Below are 19,115 nucleotides of genomic sequence, written 5' to 3'. Positions count from 1 at the left end.
CTCCTTTTTAAAATCAAGTAATACACAAAAGCTTCAGCTCTCCAGGTAACGGTCAGATAGTTGTAACTGCACTACTGTAAAACAGTCATATAGCATATGCTCGTAATACACATACAGGGACAGATCTTCACAATGGCTTAATATTTAAGGCTTTAAAAGAATTTCACTGCTTTTTAGGTTGATGAGTGAAGTGTGTGAATTTACAAGTGCTTGGTGCCCAGTGAGAACAAACAATCCTGTTCATATCACTTGTATAGCAATCGGCCATTTCTCAGAGGACATTATCAAAAGCTGTTCCAGCTTTGTTCTTTTCAACAGCATTGCTGCCTAATGGCACCAAACATTTCCTGCAAAATAAAGATAGGCTTACTTAGCTTTTCAAAATAATCAGTTTGAAAAACTGGGGCAGAGAACATGTGGAATGTATTAACTTGTCCTGATTTTCAGGAGGAACTGTCAAGTTGGTTTGTACAAGAGTAGGCCATTCTCCCGCTGTGCAAGCTTTGTATTTCAGGAATTTAGACAGTGGCCTGGAGGAAAAAATTCCTTTTTTTGCTGAACTCGGATATAAAAGGATCTGAGCTTAGAGGTTCTTTGTCACTTTGCTTTCTAAAAAATAAATTCTCTAAAATATGGGTACATTTTGATAATTTATGCAAGTCATAAAATTAAGCTTATATAGTTTGGTGCTTCCCTCTACATAAATGATGTTTCTGTCAAAATTACAGTTAAGAAACAAGAATCAAGTAGGTGCTCCAGAAAAAGACTGCTCTCTGTTAAGTAATCTTCTGAGAAAAACAGGCAAAGCAGAAACCTGACATTGTTTAGCATCATTATTGTTTTTCTGACTGTTCTTCAGTACACATGCATGTGTATATGTACAAGTACATTTCTATAGGCAGTGTTATAGCAGCAACAAGTGACCTAGTAATAAAACTGAACTCAAGCATAAAAACTTAAGACATTGTTTCCCCATTTTTCTGATTTTGAACAAGTCCTTTTTCTCCCCATTTTCTTCTCAAACCTGAAAATTGGCCAAATTTAAGTACCACTTCTTGAATTTTAATTTGGAAAACTTTACAAGAATCTTTCAAATAGCAAAACTACAGTTGTGGAACTGAAAAATCCCTAGGTAATAATAGGAACCAGCACTGCTTGCAGAGCCTGCTCCTCATTCAGGAATTGCTAAAAAGCTACAAAACTTCAGTGGGATTTGGACACTTTCAGATCTCCTAATACCTCCCCCCTTTCCAAAAATATATGCAAAAATGCCTTCACAACTGATTCTAACACATTCAGTTATTTGATGAGTAATCTCTCCACAGTGGAGTGGCATTTTAACCTTTACAAAGCAGAAAAAGCAATGGTTATCAGTTTTCAAATTCTTAAAGGTCAAATTTCAGCTTTAAATTATGCCTCTGTAAAAGCTGTATATTTTCTCACTTTGCCACTTCTCTCTCTCTTACACTTACTAAGCTTTGTGGCAGCTCATACGTTTAAGAAAACTCAGCAGAGCTGTAATCTAATTTTGATGCTCACGCATTGCAAATATACTCAGAGGGAAACCTGGGCATCGCCCTTAAGATGAGGCAATTCAGTGCAGACAGAAAATGCCAGAGTTCAATAAACTAATATGAGAATACACAAAACATTCAAGTAAAGAGAAGAGCAATCAAAGATAAAACAGATGGTATATGAGGTGATGCTGAAAACATCACTTGCAGCACCGAGGTAAACTGTAGGAAAATCACTACACTGCAAAAGCATTAGTTCAGCTCATGTGTAGCACAAGGCAAAAGCAAACTGCAATCCAATAAGATGTGCTTCAGTATTCTATGAGTTTACAAAAATGCAAAAACTTCACTTCTCCACTATAATATTACAGCCTTGTTTTCTAGCAAACTGCACTCAAGTGTTGCTCCTCTTCCATCATTAATCTCCATGGAAACCTTAGGATGATTGTTGGCTTGAAATAGTTTATTTCATCCCACAGCAACTCAAAAGTAGTCCAGCAAAAGATCATACATTTCATTTTTTTGGCTGTGCATTTTTACCAGTGAGCACAGCTGAAGAGTTACAATTCCTGTGGCCGCTATGAAAAAGAGCTTTCATTCTTAACAATTAGAACATACGTAAGGTGAACTATTTTTCCAACTGAGGCTAAGATACAGAGATTAAAATATTACCTACTTCTAGAGTAAAATGTAGAATTGAAAAAAACCCCAAAGATGTGTCTGTATTGAATGTTAGAAAATTATTAAAGCTAGGAGATCAGACTCCTAAAAATCTGCACAGCATTATCCCCTTAAAAGAAGGAAGTAGAGCAAAGAAAGGTATTAATTACAATTTACTTTATGCGTTCATAGGGGAAATAACAGAATCACAGAATCTTAGGGGTTGGAAGGGACCCTGGAAGATCATCTAGTCCAACCCCCTGACAGAGCAGGATCACCTAGAGTACATCACACAGGAATGCGTCCAGCCGGGTTTTGAATGTCTCCAGCGAAGGAGACTCTACAACCTCTCTGGGCAGCCTGTTCCAGTGCTCTGTCACTCCCACAGTAAAGAAGTTTTTTCTGATGTTTACAAGGATCCTCCTATGCTCCAGTTTGCACCCTTTGCCCCTTGTCCTATCACTGGACACCACTGAAAAAAGCCTGGCTTTGTCCTCCAGACACTTGCCTTTGTAAATATTGACAATGTCACCCCTCTTCTCCAAGCCAAAGTGACCCAGCTCCCTCATCCTTTCCTCATAAGGGAGATGTTCTACTCAGTCATTTTTGTGGCTCTGTGCTGAACTCTTTCCAGCAGTTCCCTGTCCTTCTTGAATTGAGGGACCCAGAACTGGACACAATATTCCTCACCAAGGCAGAATAGAGGGGGAGGAGAACCTCCCTTGACCTACTAACCACACCCTTTCTAATACACTCCAGGATGCCATTGGCATTCTTAGCCACAAGGGCACACTGCTGGCTCATGGTCATCCTCCTGTCCACTAGGACCCCCAGGTCCCGTTCTCCTACACTGCTCTCCAGCAGGTCAGCCCCCAGCCTGTACTGGTACATGGGGTTGTTCTTCCCCAGATGCAAGACTCTACACTTGCCCTTGTTGAATTTCATCAAGTTTCTCCCAACTCTTCAGCCTGTCCAGGTCTCTCTGAATGGCAACACAGCCTTCTGGTGTGTCAGCCACTCCTCCCAGTTTAGCGTCATCAGCAAACTTGCTGAGGGCACACTCTGTTCCCTTATCCAGGTCGTTGATGAAAATATTGAATAGTACCAGCCCCAGTACCAACCCTTGAGGGACTCCACTAGTCACAACTAGATTTTGTCCCACCGACCACAACTCTGACTTCTTCCTTTCAACCAGTTCTTGATCCACCTCACTGCCTGATCATCAAACCCATACTTGATCAACTTATCTACAAGGATGCTGTGGGAGAGAGTGTCAAATGCTTTACTGAAATCAAGATAGACCACATCAACCGCTCTACCATCATGTATCCACCTAGTAATTTCCTCATAGAAGGCTATAAGGTTAGTCAAACATGACTTACCCTTGGTAAAACCATGTTGACTGCTCTTGATGACCCCCATGTCCTTGATATGCCTAGAGATACTGCCAAAGACAAGTTGTTCCATCACCTTTCCAGGGATGGAGGTGAGGCTGACCGGTCTGTAGTTACCCGGGTCCTCCTTCTTGCCCTTCTTGTAGACTGGAGTGACATTTGCTATCCTCCAGTCCTTAGGCACCTCTCCCGTTGCCCATGACTTACCGAAGATGATGGAGAGTGGCCTAGCAATGACATCCGCCAGTTCCCTCAGCACCCTTGGGTGCATTCCATCCAGATCCATCGATTTATGGATGTCCAGATTACTCAACTGATCCCTAACCCAATTCTCATCTACCAAAGCAAACTCCTCCTTTATCCTGACTTCTTCTGGGGCTTTAAGGATCTGGGGCTCCTGGAGAGTCTGCAGCAGTAAAGACAGAGGCAATGAAGGCATTCAGTACCTCTGTCTTCTATTTATCCTGTCTCTAGGGCACCCACCTCATTCAGCAGTGGCCCTATATTGCCTCTAGTGTTAATTCTATCTGCAATGTATTTGAAGAAGCCCTTTCTACTGTCCTTGACCCCCATTTGCAGGGTTTAGTTCGAAGGAGGCCTTAGCTTTCCTAAGTGCCTCCCTACATCCTCTGACAACAGTCCTATATTCCTCCCAGGTTGCCAGCCCCTCCTTCCATGATCCATAGATGCTCTTTTTCCACTTGAGTTTGCCCATTTTAAGTGAAGTGCAACCAGATAGGTCATGTTGGGTTTTTCTTTCTCCTTCTCCATACAAACAAAGCCACTCTCTGTGACTAACATCCCCAGCACAGGGTCAAGGCAGTTACTCAGAGATACCTTTCCTAGCAAACACGTCATCTGCAAAGGAGTTTTGTACTGCGTTACACTGACAGAGACACGGAGATACATTAAATGTCAGGAAAGCTGTTTTCTTGGCAAGAAGCCTCATTTACAAATTGTTCTACAAGGAAAATATACTGCCTGGCTGTACACAAATGTGTAATACGTTATGAATCTATATAAATAACTAGATTTCTCATAGACCAAAACTGATCAAGTAACCTGTAAATAGAGAATTGCATAATTGGAAGTGTCACGCTGCACTAAAAGTTGCATTCTTGAAAGTAATTCAGTCATTGTTATGAATTTCCAGGGATAACTAACATAAATTGCCATATAAATTTTTGAGACACATGAAATAAAAATCAAAGACAGACAGCCAAAAGAAAACAAGGGAAAATTTAAAACAGTGTATAAGGATTTATACTTCATTCATTTTCAGCAGTCATAAAGGGAGTTACCTCTACTTACAGCTGCAAGTACTTAGACATCTCCAGAAACAAACCATTACCTTACTTCCTTAGGTTTGACCTCCTCAACTTTAACTCTTACAAGCCATTCCTCAATCACAATTTATTTCTGTTGCAGACAGAAAAATTATTTTGCAGTGAATCTGTCCTCTTTCAAACCCAGTCAAGTCCTGGGGCTCTCTGCAAGTCTGGGTTTTTGTTTCAACACTACGGTGATATGGTAAAACAGAAAGATCTTAATACCAGGTTGTTAACAGGTTCACTAACTTGAGTACCACTGCTGATTGCTAGAAGCATCCAGGGTACACTATCAAGTCTGAGGTTTTTTAATTTGATTACTTGTTTTATCTTAGCAGCATGCAGATGTGCACTACACAGAACTGGCTGAACTTGGTAGGTAACTCATTGATACCTTAATACTACTTAATTAATACTACTCACTGTAGGATACAGTCTTTGCTATTACTGCTCTGCAGACAAGGCTCAGTTAATCATCAACAAGCCCTCTGCATGCTTCATAAGTGTCAGGCCCTTTGCCTACCTACTCTTTTACAAGTGAAAGGAAAAAGAGGTTAGGAGGTATACATGTGATGAACAAGATGCTGGACTGGGACCTTCAGCCTGTAACTGAGGTGCCCAAAGCTACACACTCTAATTTTGCCCCTTCTCCAACTAACAAACAGAAATAACTAGGCAGCTGCTTGGCAGCATCCCTACTACTGAAGTGCTGGGGAAAAAGACTAGAGACTAAATGATGCCAGTTTTACAAGTCTACATCTGCAGGGGGCTCAGTAGGCTCCCACCTTTTTCTTACCATGGAGGAATCAGATACACTTGCCTGTCTTTGTGCTCACTGCTGAATACAGAGATAAGATTCAAGAGGATGGCAACAAACAGAGCTTGTATATTATAAGAGAGGAAAGCAAATACTAGACAGCACTGTCTTTTGCTCCCTCTGGGAGTGCCTTGTAGTTTGGTGGATGCTGGGCCCTACGCTTGCTAACAATGTAATATCACCTGTGCAGTTTGATTTTTGCTGGGAAAAGAAGCAAAGCAATGAAACTCTCAAAGAACTATCCATCCAATAGTATAATAAACATAGCAAGTTTTTTTTGCTGAGTTTTCCTTTTATGAGTTTGTATAATTAAAGGAGTAGCTTTGATTCAGAACAAGCTCTAAATAACATGAAACCAAGCTAACAGATATATAATCTAATCTGCTAATTCTGACTAAAATTCCAACCTTGGAACCCAGGCATGGACATCCAAGGAGAGATAGCACTGGGATTGCTGCCTATGCCTACCTCTGTATCTTCTTCTCCAGTCCTCCCTTCATTCTCATGGTCGTCTCAAAACTATGGATCTACAGTGCAACATGAGACTATAAAACCTTTCAACCTGAAGAATGACTCAATAAATTAGATTTAGAACTAGAGCAATAAATTGCTGCTTCGGGTTTTCCCCCCTAATTCTGCAAGTCTGGCCCACCTTCCTTTTCTCTGGCTCCTACCTCTGCAAGTATGAACTTATGAAGCCTTAATAACCCTGCTGTTAGGATGAAGGGGAAATGCCTGGCTCCTTCTCCCAAAGAGTTTTTTATGAAACATTTAGACTTCACAGCAGCTCAGCAAACAGAATACAAAACACTGCCTGTAGCAGATAAAATCAAGATATGACATACTTGAAAAACAGAAAGAAAGGGCAAATAACTTTTTTTTTTGGAAGCAACTGATGTTCATTTTCACAAAGGGGCTACTCACGTTTTTGTAACAAGCAACATGTACCAGTTGCTTTTGTTACTCATTCTCATCACAATAAAATGTCTTATTCTCGTCTGGTAACAATAAGCTGTAACAAAGAGAAGCAGCAAGAAGAGAAATAAAAGGGAAAAAAAAATGACAAAAGAAAACTGAAGTTCTAAGAATTTATGGAAGTGATTCAGGACCAAAAGATGTAACATCTGACAGAAAGGTGACATTCATATCCTTGCAAGGCAAAAGCTCTGGCTTTATTAGCAGACCAACATTGCTAAGCAACTCCCTGTGAAGCACCAAGCGTGTATCAAAACAAGGAGCTTGTTAATTGCTGTAAGGTCACCGTGTCATTTTATTATGCAAGAAGCACCAGAGACAACAAAAGCTGAAATGCTTTAAATAAACTGTATTTGTTTTTAAAAATTGCTTATTGAATATGAGCTCTCATTCCCAGTACTTCCAGCAAGCTGCTGTGCTAAACAGTTCTCATCCACTGCACAATCTTGTGTACTTAACTAAAATAAAAGAAACTTCTCTAATACCTGCTATTTCAAGGATCTCATCTCCAGGTTTTTACTTTCAAGATTGCTGTGAAAAACCTATTTGACTCTGGGAAAGGTTCAAACAGGCTTCCAAGCTACACACAGAATGGTCAAAGCCAGTAAGGCCATCATAAGGTTTAATTACAGAATAAAATGCAGTTGATTAAGATGTGCCTTTATGGGATCAGCACTGGAGTCTGATGCTGAAGTTTGTTTTGGTTTTAAGTAAGTACTTACTTATAATTCAAGAGCACTTACAATTTAAAAGTAAGTCCAAATGTAAGCTAAACACTTCTGGTATTCTGAACTTTAAATTATTGGAGACACAATTTCATTTAGGATATACACACATGTATGCATCCATATGCACCAAACAACAACTGCAGCACAGTAACAATACAAATGTTTTCTTAACTCCAGGACAGCCTGGGTATTGTTGTTCTACCAAAGCCAAATACTTCATTATCCACTTGATTTCTGAACAGCATGTATTTTCTTTGGCCCCTTATGAATGCCAAAAAAGACTTCTGTTGCTGTTTGTCAGTTGCCATGCTATTGTCAACTCTTCCACCACTTGGGAATACAACATCTACCCACAATTTCTCAAGTTTGTTTTAGCAAGCTCTGCCTGTTACTAGCTGTATTTCCAGGAATATGGTAACATTTTTTTAACTGTTCTAAACACTGATTTAAGCTTTAATACTAACAAATGTTCCGTTTAGGAATTATCAGTGACACTTTAATCACATGAAATGACAAAGGGGAAAATCAAAACAGAGCAATACTCTGGTATATCTGTGGAGAAAAAGGAGCTGGGAGTATGAGATGAGAGAAAGCTGAGTAGTTTGGCATGAAATTGAACCTATTTTATGGGTGAAAAAGGTAATTTCAAGTAATGCCTATACCAGGTAGTACCACCTTTTCCCTCACTGCTGGGTATGTGTAGACTTTTCTGCATAGTACTAATTGCAGAGCAAAAGACTGAAACATTCTCCATTGCCCACTATGAGATTCACCTGGGTGATCCAGAGCCTCTGGTGACACTGGTCCAGCACATGTGGGCATTTAAGCAAACTGACCACTCAATAGTGACTGTGAAGCAGTTTATCACTGTACCTCATCCAAATTACTCCAGAAGGATTTAAAAGATTCATTACAGACCATAGCAATGGGCTTCCATAACACACAGATATGCATTAAGGAGCAAGACATTCAAGTGTGTTATCTGGACACAAGGAATTGTCTCAAGGAATAGTTACTTTAGTTTGGGCTTGACAGCTGGGTATTCTGGATGAAAAAGTACTTCTAAAATGAAGGCCACCGATCCAATATTTCCTTATTAGCCTGAAAGCTTTGCACCTCAGCAGTTTCATCTGTTGCCAGTATTGCGTGACACTCATCCACGGCAGAAGAGTAAAAAATTCAATCATGATGATGTCCCCCATTTAGCAAAAGCAAGAACTACATGGAACATGTGTCTGATTTTTTGTTGGCTTGGTTTTGTCATGATAATTACCAAGGTTCGTATGAACCAAACAAGAGTGAGACAAGTGCAAAAGCTACATCACAGTTTTGTTAAGCTACAGTTGGGGAAGTTCCTCTTCACAAGCTGGTCATTTACATGTCATGACCCTTAACTATTCCCTCACAAACTGAGAAGGCTCTCATTGTGAAAATAATGCTACTAAGAACTATCTCAGAATTTACCATTTATCAGTTTTCCAATGGCAACAACCCATGCCCCACATGCTAGTCATTCCCCATTGTTTCCCAAGCTGCTTCATCAATTAATAAAGCTGTCTCTTTTGGGTCTTGGCTATCTTAAACTATTGGATCAGGTTACAAAGACTTCAGTGACACTACCAGCTCTGTGACCTTCCTTCCAACATGAGTAAGTCATTCACTGCACTGTAACACACGTGATACTCCAGCAGCGATTACACCACAATACAAAAAAGTGTGTTTTCTGTGGTTCTTTGAGAACAAAACTGGCTCCTGATGAGATTCACAGTCTGACATTTCCACAGAAACCAAGGAAAGAGGGTGGCAGGCTGAGATTTTAAAATATTATAAGCCAATACTGCTGTGAAATACATAAGACTAGAAATTCCATGCCAAAGCAACAGTCTCTTGGTTCTCTGATACTCCTAATCAGTTTCTGTTTCTAATCTCAGGATAATACATGTGAAGCCAAGACATATACCTATATATATATATTTTTTAATATATATGAATACACCCACACATGATTCAGTCATACAATAGTGGAACAAAAGTTTAAACTGATATATTGAGTGAAAGAACCCATTAGCACCACATCTGAAAATTCTACTCAGCTATAATTTTTACTTTACAAGGAAGCAACTCACAAAGCAGTTCTGGACTGGAGGGATAACAGTTATCTGATTAGACTGATGTGCCGGGAAACTCTTCCTTCTGTGAAGCAGTAAAACAAGATTGTCAGTGTAAAACCTCCTAGATCTCACTAGTGGCAAAACCACCCTTTCCACAGTTCACCAAAGTACAGTACCAAGATCAACATTTCAGAATAGGGTTTGGTTACGCCACTGTTGAGTCTTTCATGGGAAAGATTTTGCCATATAACCTTGTATAGAAAGAGGTAAGTTATGGCTGGTAGGGCTGGAAGCTCTGGATGAAATATGCCATAGCCCATTGCACCATACCGGGACAGTTTTTAACATTCATAAAGCATCTTGAATCATTTATAATCATCACAAAGGAGCAGCTGAACAGTGCAGCCACATTTATATCTTCCCAGAATAAATACTAGCTGATTTTAATTGTTTCTGTTTCATGTCTTCCTTAGATCAACAATGAAGTTGTGAAGATTTCACTTCAGAATAATTAACAGACAAGCTACAGTAACACAGGAGTGGAGCATGAGCATTACGAAACATGAGGACAGTGACCCTCCTGCCCATCCATTCCTAAGGTTTCTAAGCATCCTATCTGCCACCCACAAGTAGAACGTTTATTGCAACTAAAACGTTTAGAAAGGGCATGTTAGTATCATCTGTGTTTCCATACCACCTCAGAGCTGCAGTTATAGGCCACATGCTATTTTGTCTGGCATTGTACCAAAAGAGAACCAAAGTTACTCTGTGTCACAAGCAGCTCATGGGGAAAGTTGCCAGAGGTACACGTAGCTAAACTGGACAGGTATGAGGGGCCTTGGAGACAATGAGATCATACTTTCTACAAAAGAGTCTCAAAACAGTGTTTGTTTTTTTTATAGAAAAGATATTTTGTATGAGGAATCCTAAAGATGTATAACAGGGCAGATGTTATAGCAGCATCTTTTTATGCAAGAGGCCACAAAAATTAGAGCACAAAGGTCTTGTGAAAGGAAAAAATGAACAAGGGCTTGGGTCCTGGACTGAGCAGGGATGAGAGTATGTTTCTTATTATTGAGAGAAACAGAGCAAAGGTGACAGACTGAGAATCATGGTGAAGAGCCTTGAAAGCACAAAAGGGCAGTAAGTGTTTGATGTAGAAGAAGGTAGGAGAGCAAGAAGCAAACAGGACAATGACACCATCAAAGGAGCAGGCTAAAAACTGGAATAATTTCAAATTGTGAGTGAAGTCAGACTGCATTTATCAAGACAAGTTTGCTACAGTAACAGGGATATGACACAGTAAGAAATTGGAGAAACAATTGGATGTGTGCACAATAAGAAGCTTTTTCCCAACAGATGTCAAGCATCTGATGTGCAATCCTTTCATGCAATCATCTTCAGTCTGTGACCCAAAGAAACATAACTAACACCTAAAATTGTCACTTAAGTGTCATGGTGGTGCTCAGAACACTTAGGGGCAAAAGGGAAGTAGCAGAGGAATTTGGGGGAGGCCAAGGAGGGCAAAGGAGATATCAAAGAGCAATAGTGTATGAAAGATTAAAACAGTTTTTAGTTCTGAGTTTGAATTTGAAGTGAAAACTGCAGATGAAGAAGGAGACTGACCATAAAATAACCAAGTGCACCAACAGTAGATGGAGCCGTGAGATAAGAGAAAAAACTAACCTTTAAGGGGATTAGTGGAAACAGCAATTCTGAAAATGAAGGCATAAAACTCTATCTTCATGTTAAGACATGAAACACAATTGAAAAAAGCTGAGTTTTATATGAGTATGACAGCCATACCATGTTAGCAGAAGGAGCTGAAATGACCTGTCACTTCTTCCTGCCCTTAGATAAGCAAACATTGTCCATACCTAATGCAGGTTAAATCCCAGCCAGTTTGCTGTCAGCCCAGTGCCAAGATCAGTCAAGCACTAGGCAAACACAAAGTCAACCTGATTAAACAACCATATTGAGGGGTCATTCACATTCTTTGTGCTTTTCAGTCTAAACTACATACTGATTCCATTTGAAATTTTTCACAGAAGCATCAATGATAATTTTGTACTATTTTCTGAGTTCTAGGAGTTATTTATGAGAATTCTGTTGATCTCTGCAAAAGAATAAGTAATACTTTGAGGTAAGGGCTAACAAGCACTAATGATATATAAAAGAATCTGCAGAGACAACTCCCTCTATCACCATAAGGAAGTCAATAAAAGGACTTCAACACAGGTTCTACTTCATACCCAGATTAAAACCAAAGCTGGACAACTCTAATTACTCCAGATGGAACTATGAATTTTACTTGAAACTGTTCTGTAAACAGGAAAAAACCCAAACCCTACTCCTACATCAAATTGATTGCTGTATTAGGCATCATACAGTGAGCCTGTAAAGCATAAGAACAGTTTTATTTGTCAGGGATCTAATAACCATTCCTAAGACAGATTATGACATCTGATTCTTCTACAAACCTTCTTCAAAAGAAGCAAGTTCATGCTTATTTGAAACTGAGGCACAAAAATGTAATTGCTTCTAGCCTTGTACACTGAAGAAAGATCCCGGTAACACTTCTGTGAGATGAAGCAACAAAAGGGAAATTTTATATAATCTTTAATCACCATTTCTGTGAGGAAAACCCACACCTCCCCCAACTTTACGAGTAATCTCCAGTCAGCCTTTTTCCAGGAAAAAGAACTGCAACCACTATTGCCTGCAAAGTTTTTTGAGAATTGAATACACAATGATCAACTGACATTACCAGAGCTATTTTTCAGAGACCTGGGAGAAAAAGCCTATGTCCTAAAGCTTGTCTCATAAGTTAGCCTGATGAAAGGTATCATCTGCTCCTAAAAATCTTGCTTCTTTCAAGGCAGAAAAGAGACAAATAGTTTATATATAAACATCTGATTGGCAATATTTACTAACAATACAAAAGAGGTGGCACTGAGACCTAACTATATCACATGGTGCTAAATGCTGTCTGGGGTCTTCTTTAACAAACTATCAAATAGACTGTCAAATGTGAATTATATACATCACTACAGGAAAATAACTTAAGACTTTATGATTAATTTTAGCAACAATAACAGACTTGAAGTACAGGGTGAGTTTCAGTTTGTAATTACATAAATGGGCCCAGAGTCACACAGCTGGCCTGCTGCACAATCAAGCAAACAATTTCTCTTATTTTTGTGAAGCTGAGCTTTAAATCATGTTTTGTAATCTATAAATCACTATACTGAAACTTACTGGCTATACTGTGCATGCTGGTACTCAACTAAGTAATTTCCAGACCCAGTGGTAACCACAGAACTGTTCCCGGGCCCTTCAGTCTGCTGACATACAAGCTAATTATTTGCTACTTAATAGTCATGTATAGCTAGATGTAAATTACAACATGGTAGGGTTCATTAAGCCCTTTCTTATTTGAAGCATTTTTACATGTTATCTTTTTTTCAAATCAGCATCACAGGAAAGGCACAAATGGCACTAATTACACACAGAGGAAAACCGCCACTGCCAGACACTGTTCCCTGCTGCTGCCAGTGTAGAGGCTGAATAAAAGAGGGAATCAAGACAGAATTCATCCTCACTTCAACCTGGTCAAGGATTGCCACTCCAGCTACCAACCCACACTGTCAGGCAGCAAATAAATCCCTCTGCACCACTGTTGCAACAGGGACAATAAATATACACAGGCCCTGGCTTCACTTCTACTTGTCTGTCTCTAACCTGAAGCTTAAGCCATGAAAAAAACCTATGATGAGCAAACGCACAGCTGCTGCTGAGAAGTCCTGCTTCCCACTGCAGAGCCTCTGCATCCCTTTCTCTACTCAGTGAACCTTTCTCCTGAAGACTTGAACAATAAAACAACACCAAAGGGGGTCAGACACACAGCTCACAACCTATTCAAATGTGAGTGACCCTGCTAGTACATGAGCAGGAAAAGTAACCCAAAAGGGAGGGAATAGCAAACAGTTTCTAAAAACTCAAACATTTGATTGCTATACGAGAACACACACATACACACACAAATAGTAAAAAAACTATTAACAACTGCCAAGGCCAACAATACAAAATCTTTCTGGTCCCTAGTGTAGACGGTCAGCTGTACAGTATGCTAAAAGTTGGAATATTTTATTGGTGCTGAAGCAAAAAATTTGTGAATGAAAGCACTGCAGTAGAATTCCAGGCAGAGCAGCCATTTCTGCCATAATACAAGGACTGCTAGTTCATTTGGAAGACTAATAAGGTCAGCATTCAAAACACTGTTGGATGAGGATACAGGGGGGAGGTAGAGGGGAATGGCAGTGCTGTTTGGTTTTCTTGAAGAAAAGTTTTCTAGATAGTTTATATGACAGCAAAGTACTTCTGCCCAGATTGAGTTGATCAAAATTGCTTAATTTTGGCATCTAGTAAAAGCCATGTTCTTAGAGAAATTCCTAAAAACCCTTTTGCAAGCAAGCAGGGTAAGTGGGGGGTTTGTCCATCCAAGTTCAAACACCTGCACTGGGCAGATGTGAGCTTCCTCTGAAGGCTCTCCAAAACACAGGTAAATTATGTAAGGAACACAGTAACTACACAGGGAACACTGGTACTTATCTTAGGGAAACTGCTTTACTAGGTGCAATCTAAGCTGACCACTGCAATTTCACAGCGGCAAAAAGATTTTGCAAGGTTCCCACCACCTTTGGTGCATATCCAAGTAAATCGGCAGCTTGCTGCTATGCTACCCACACAGTTGTGTCTGTGCAGCTGTGAGACTCTAAAATTATATTAGGAGGAAAAAAACCCCAACTAAATCCTACCTCTTTCCTTTTCTTATCTTCTATAGTCAGTTCACTGAGGAGGGTTAAAGTTGGGATTGACAGATACATGAGCACAGCTGAGAGAATAATAAATTAAGAGTTGAATAAGGAGAAAAAGCAAATTAAGTTGGGACAGGACCCTACAACATGGACCTGCATCCTCACATTTCTATTTCATGCAGGCCAGACACATGCATATTTCTCTTCAGCACTGCCTTCTGTGTGCTTTAATTGCAGAATGCTAACAGCAGCTGGTATTTTACAAAAAGTTGGAATTAGGGATTAACGTTTTAAAGGATTTAAACGCTGTGATCTCAAGCTGCTTTACAATTGTAAGGAACATCGACTTCTACAGAGGGTCATAACAGCAGTAAAAATTATGTCCAAATGGATGCGGGGAAGAAAGAGTATTTAAAATTATGAGATTCTAAGAATCAGCATACAGTAATGTGCCAAATCTAGAGCAATACGTGGAAAATGGAGAACTAAAAACTCTTCATTTGCTGGACTTTGCACTTGCTGCTTGTCTTTTGCCTGTGGCATCTTTTTGTCAGTTCTGGCGTACAAATGTATTGCAACCGATGACTTGTCCATCATTGTATTGCTAGAGTGAAATCCTGGATTCACATTTACCAACAGGGCTACTTGCACCAATGCAAATAAACTATAGCAGAGATTCTACAACTAGGGCACAGGGAATGACTTTAAAAAGGTAGAGAGAGATAGCTCTTCCGGAACAGAGTAAAAGCTCTGCTTTTAGCTTCGTGTCCTGTCACACTAATTTCAGCTGTAACCTCAGTGTACCTGCCTGTGTGCAACCCTCTCACCTAAACGTAGTAAGCACTTGCACGTACACAGTTTTTACTCTGAGTTTCAGCAAAGTCACTTACCCAACCATCTGCTATCAGTTTTACCAGAGCAAACCCCATTTGAAGATCACTGCTTAACTGAAGGAATTTAAAAGGCATAAGCCCCCAGTAGTTAAGAGAGGCATCTTTCTCCTACAGCTGCTTTCTGCAGAGACTGGCACAACACTAATCCTGTGGGCCCCAGGCCGCACCCTTCTATTCCATGAAGATCCTTGGATCCTGGCCATGTTCTTGGCATCAAAATCCCTCGTATCACTCTTCACAAAGACTGAATTATAATCTTGCCTACTCCAAGTATCCAGCAACAGGTTTATTTTGTAACCTCAAGTCTTAGGAACTCATGGGAACTCATTCTATCTGGAAATGCTAAGAGTCACATATGGTTTTTCTTTCCTGCAGCACTGTGCTCCATCTTTTATATTGCTTTCTCCATTCACTTTAGAACACTGAAATGTAAATTAAGGAAGATCTTCAAACCCACAAGGCCATTTAAAGAAAAATATTAACACATATCCATACCCCAGTTACAAAGATTTGCAGAACAGTGGCATAGAAGCCCACAGTTGCCCACAGAAAGTAAACCAGAACCTTCTGTAAGAGAAGCTATGGCAGGAACAGAGAGAAAATGCTAAGAAAATGCTTTGATTGCAACAGCAACTGCCTCCTTCAGCTTGATGAAATCCATTGTTTGTCACCAGAGGCATCACCGATTCCTTCCTCAATGACCCAAGAGTGACACAAAACTGCCACTGCATAGCAGCCACACTGAAATCATTGTGCCAAAACAATCAGTCAATATTGAGAGATTAAAATAGGACTGCACATTCCCCTCTCCACACTCAGAAGCTGCCAGTAGTGAGATCCTCAGACCTTTTAGATGCTTTCCAAGTACAACAGGGTTCAAGGGACACGCTTTCCAGAGTGCAGGGCAAGGAGAAGTGCTGAAGCAGCAAAATAGATGGGAATTTCTCAAAAACGGACACATTTTTTCTGCTGAAAGGTAGAAAATACACACAAGGAATTGAAATTAAGTGCTAAACCCAAGCTAGTCTGTAACCAGAAAAAAAAATTATTCACACTTTCTGATGATCTGGTTGTTCTGAGCAGCACAGTTCTGTGAAGGTTTGCAAAGAAAAAAATAAGCAGAAATACCACATGAAGATTTCCAAAATTTTCACTTTGCGTTCTTAAGGATTAAACCTGAAAACAGAAAAGGGTGGCCCCAGCGTGGCTGCAAAATAATTTATTACGTTTTTTAGATGGTGGCAGTTTGACAGCATAAAAAGATAGCAACAACATAATAAACTCACAGCAAAATTATATAATCTCAATGAAATAAGCAGCATATTTTACATTTAGTATTTCTATTTTATTTCCTTCTTCTTCATAACTCAGAATGAAATAGATTTTTCTCCCATATATCCTTCTTTCACTGCTGATTTGAATGAAAAAAGAATACAGTGACTGTCATTATAACTTGCCTGGATCAGAATAAAGTATCTTGGAGACTTGTAAGTGTCCATTCTAAACTCAGGGTGATGGAAACAGAGCATCTATCCTGACTTCTAAATATACACTGCTTAGTGTTATTTCTTATTTTGCTAAGGAAATAAAGGAAGACTCTCTTATCAAAGAAAAATTGAAAGAAATGCTATTCCTTCTCATATGGAAAGTAATGACAGAATAACTGCTTTTCTATTTCCAAAGGAACACTATCTTCAATTTTTCTACTCACTTCTTGCTTTTGATTTGTCTCCAAGTGATTAAATTAAATTACTATCTTAAATCTCCCACATACAATTTTCACAGGCCAGATTTGAAAAATTTCCAACAACGGTATGTCTTTAAACATTCTGGTTTAGGTCCACTTTCACAGTTACATAATGCTATTTGTCCATTTCTAGATACCGACTGCAGAGCTGGATGACAAAAGTTGGTTTCTAAAACAAAATAAACCCCAAAACCACAAATTAGGTTAATATTTCTAATGCCTGAACAGCAACTCTTACCAGGACATCGTCTTTGCTCTTGTTAACATATTCATTTTACAAATTATGCAGATTTCTTTGGTATAGGAAATCAACTCTGTAACCACTTGTTCAACAGTGACTCAACTGTTCTGAACTCAAATGATCTGAAACAGAAACTAATAGTCAAAGCCTCCCCTCAATGTGGTCATATCCTGACTTCTATTCTCCCAACTAGCACCCAACTAGTGTTCCACAGTAAGACCATATATTTTGACGTCCTTGTGGTTTGGGTGATTGACAAGTGAACAAGGTACCTTCTGTAATTAGTAGTCCCATCTGAGACCTAGTTTCCCAGGGCAAATGGCACATGTGCTACTACAACGCCATTTATAATCTGCTATCTAGTATATCATGCTATGGAGTTACCTGCAAGTAAACTGTAATATAGAAAGCCTCAAGTAATTTAAGTGTATTCAGTAAATGCTCACAAAGGAACAGAAACTTTCTCTAAACCAAGATTTTAAACTGTTTGCTACATCCTTTAAGGCAATTACATTCTTCTTCAAGCTTTTCTTTTACCCGATAATAATGAAGGTTATAATCACTTTATTTTTTCCTTTCTCTAATTCAAATCTCTTAAGCTGAACTGATCCAATTCTGCATGTCGCATGCCCTGTGGCTTAATCCAGTGTATCACCTGGATGTGCACTTAGCTAACACAGACAAGTAGGGCCAGTGATCTCGACTGTGCAATGTATACTCAGTCTTGAAATAGAATCTGTTGTAATTACATATTACCACTTCAGCCAGAAACAACAGGGGAGCTATTATTCTGCTCAGGAGCAGCAAGATGTGTGAGAAACATGGTTTATTTACATGCAGCCATTATTCCCGTTGAGACAAGGCTGACACTGTCTAGACAGTCAGTCCATGAGAGTCACTTAGAGATGGACCTCAAATGTCATGCCCGTACTCTGCAGCAGGACCTCTCTGCGCCAGAAGCCCATGAGTAGTTTATAGCACTGCCACTCCATGGATGACAAAAACGTGCCACAGGTCATCTCTGGCAAAACAGCAGAAGAAACCATGCAAGGGCTCCTGGAAAAGTCTCATACTAAATCCGAACAACTACAACAGTTTGTTTTAAATGCCTGGGTTGGGGACAGGGAGAGTCCCTAAGCAGACCTGAGAATGTTGGTAAGTCTCAATCAGGAGAGTTTTTGAGCAATCCCCTGATCACCACCACCACAAGAAGACAAGACCTTCCTCATGCAGCAAAATGTTGATTTCTTAAGGAAATTCCTGAAGATTCCAACAAAGTTGTCTATTCTGGACTCCTGGGAAGTCTGGGTATTTACATTTATAAATGTATTCATATGAACAAGGCTCTAGGACATTGGAAACCACTGTGGCCATGATTTATTCACAACAGCATTTCTCCTTCTGAAGTCAACACAAGTTTGCTATTGGCCCAAGAGCTGACAGGTCACCAGCCCCAGGACTATTCACACTTCTGCACATGAGCACATAATGCTGCCTGATTTATATTTTAAGTCACCTAGTACAAGATGCATCTGTAACAACACAGTACTCGTGGATCTCACTGACCTTTCTGCTATGTTTCCCATTTTAAAAGCATTCCTTTGGAACTTACACAAGATAGATGAGCTTTGAGTAGTTTCATGTCATGTGAATGGTAGTGGTTTCAGCACAGGATCCTTCTTCAATAAGAGTTCACAAACACACACGGATATACATCATATCTCTATGGTTAAATAGTTCTGTTTAGAACTGAATAAAAATATATACAGACATTTCAGTATGACTGGAGTAAAAAAGTTTCATTCTTAAGAATATTAAGATAAACATTTCCAGTATCAACAATAAAAACTAAGCTATGATGACATTTTCAGTTTGATGTATTTAAAGATA

General features: G+C 39.5%; 2 protein-coding genes across 6 annotated transcripts in view; both read right to left on the bottom strand.

Moving 5' to 3' along the window:
• The window catches only part of PLCB4 (phospholipase C beta 4), a 184,804-nt gene that overhangs the window by 120,403 nt on the left and 45,286 nt on the right, over positions 1-19,115 (bottom strand). Inside the window, exon 2 of one of the 5 annotated variants that reach the window (XM_051615381.1) lies at positions 9,543-9,609. The exons of the other annotated variants lie outside the window; for them this stretch is intronic. The gene's annotated coding sequence lies outside the window, so the exon portion shown is untranslated. The remainder of the gene's footprint in view (positions 1-9,542; positions 9,610-19,115) is intronic. 5 annotated transcript variants of the gene reach the window in all.
• Positions 1-19,115, bottom strand: part of LOC127382866 (1-phosphatidylinositol 4,5-bisphosphate phosphodiesterase beta-4-like) — a 290,239-nt gene that overhangs the window by 225,853 nt on the left and 45,271 nt on the right.

The sequence above is a fragment of the Apus apus genome, chromosome 3 (genome assembly GCF_020740795.1).
Source record: "Apus apus isolate bApuApu2 chromosome 3, bApuApu2.pri.cur, whole genome shotgun sequence".
NCBI lineage: Eukaryota > Metazoa > Chordata > Aves > Apodiformes > Apodidae > Apus > Apus apus.
This window is presented reverse-complemented; position numbering and strand designations above follow the sequence as displayed.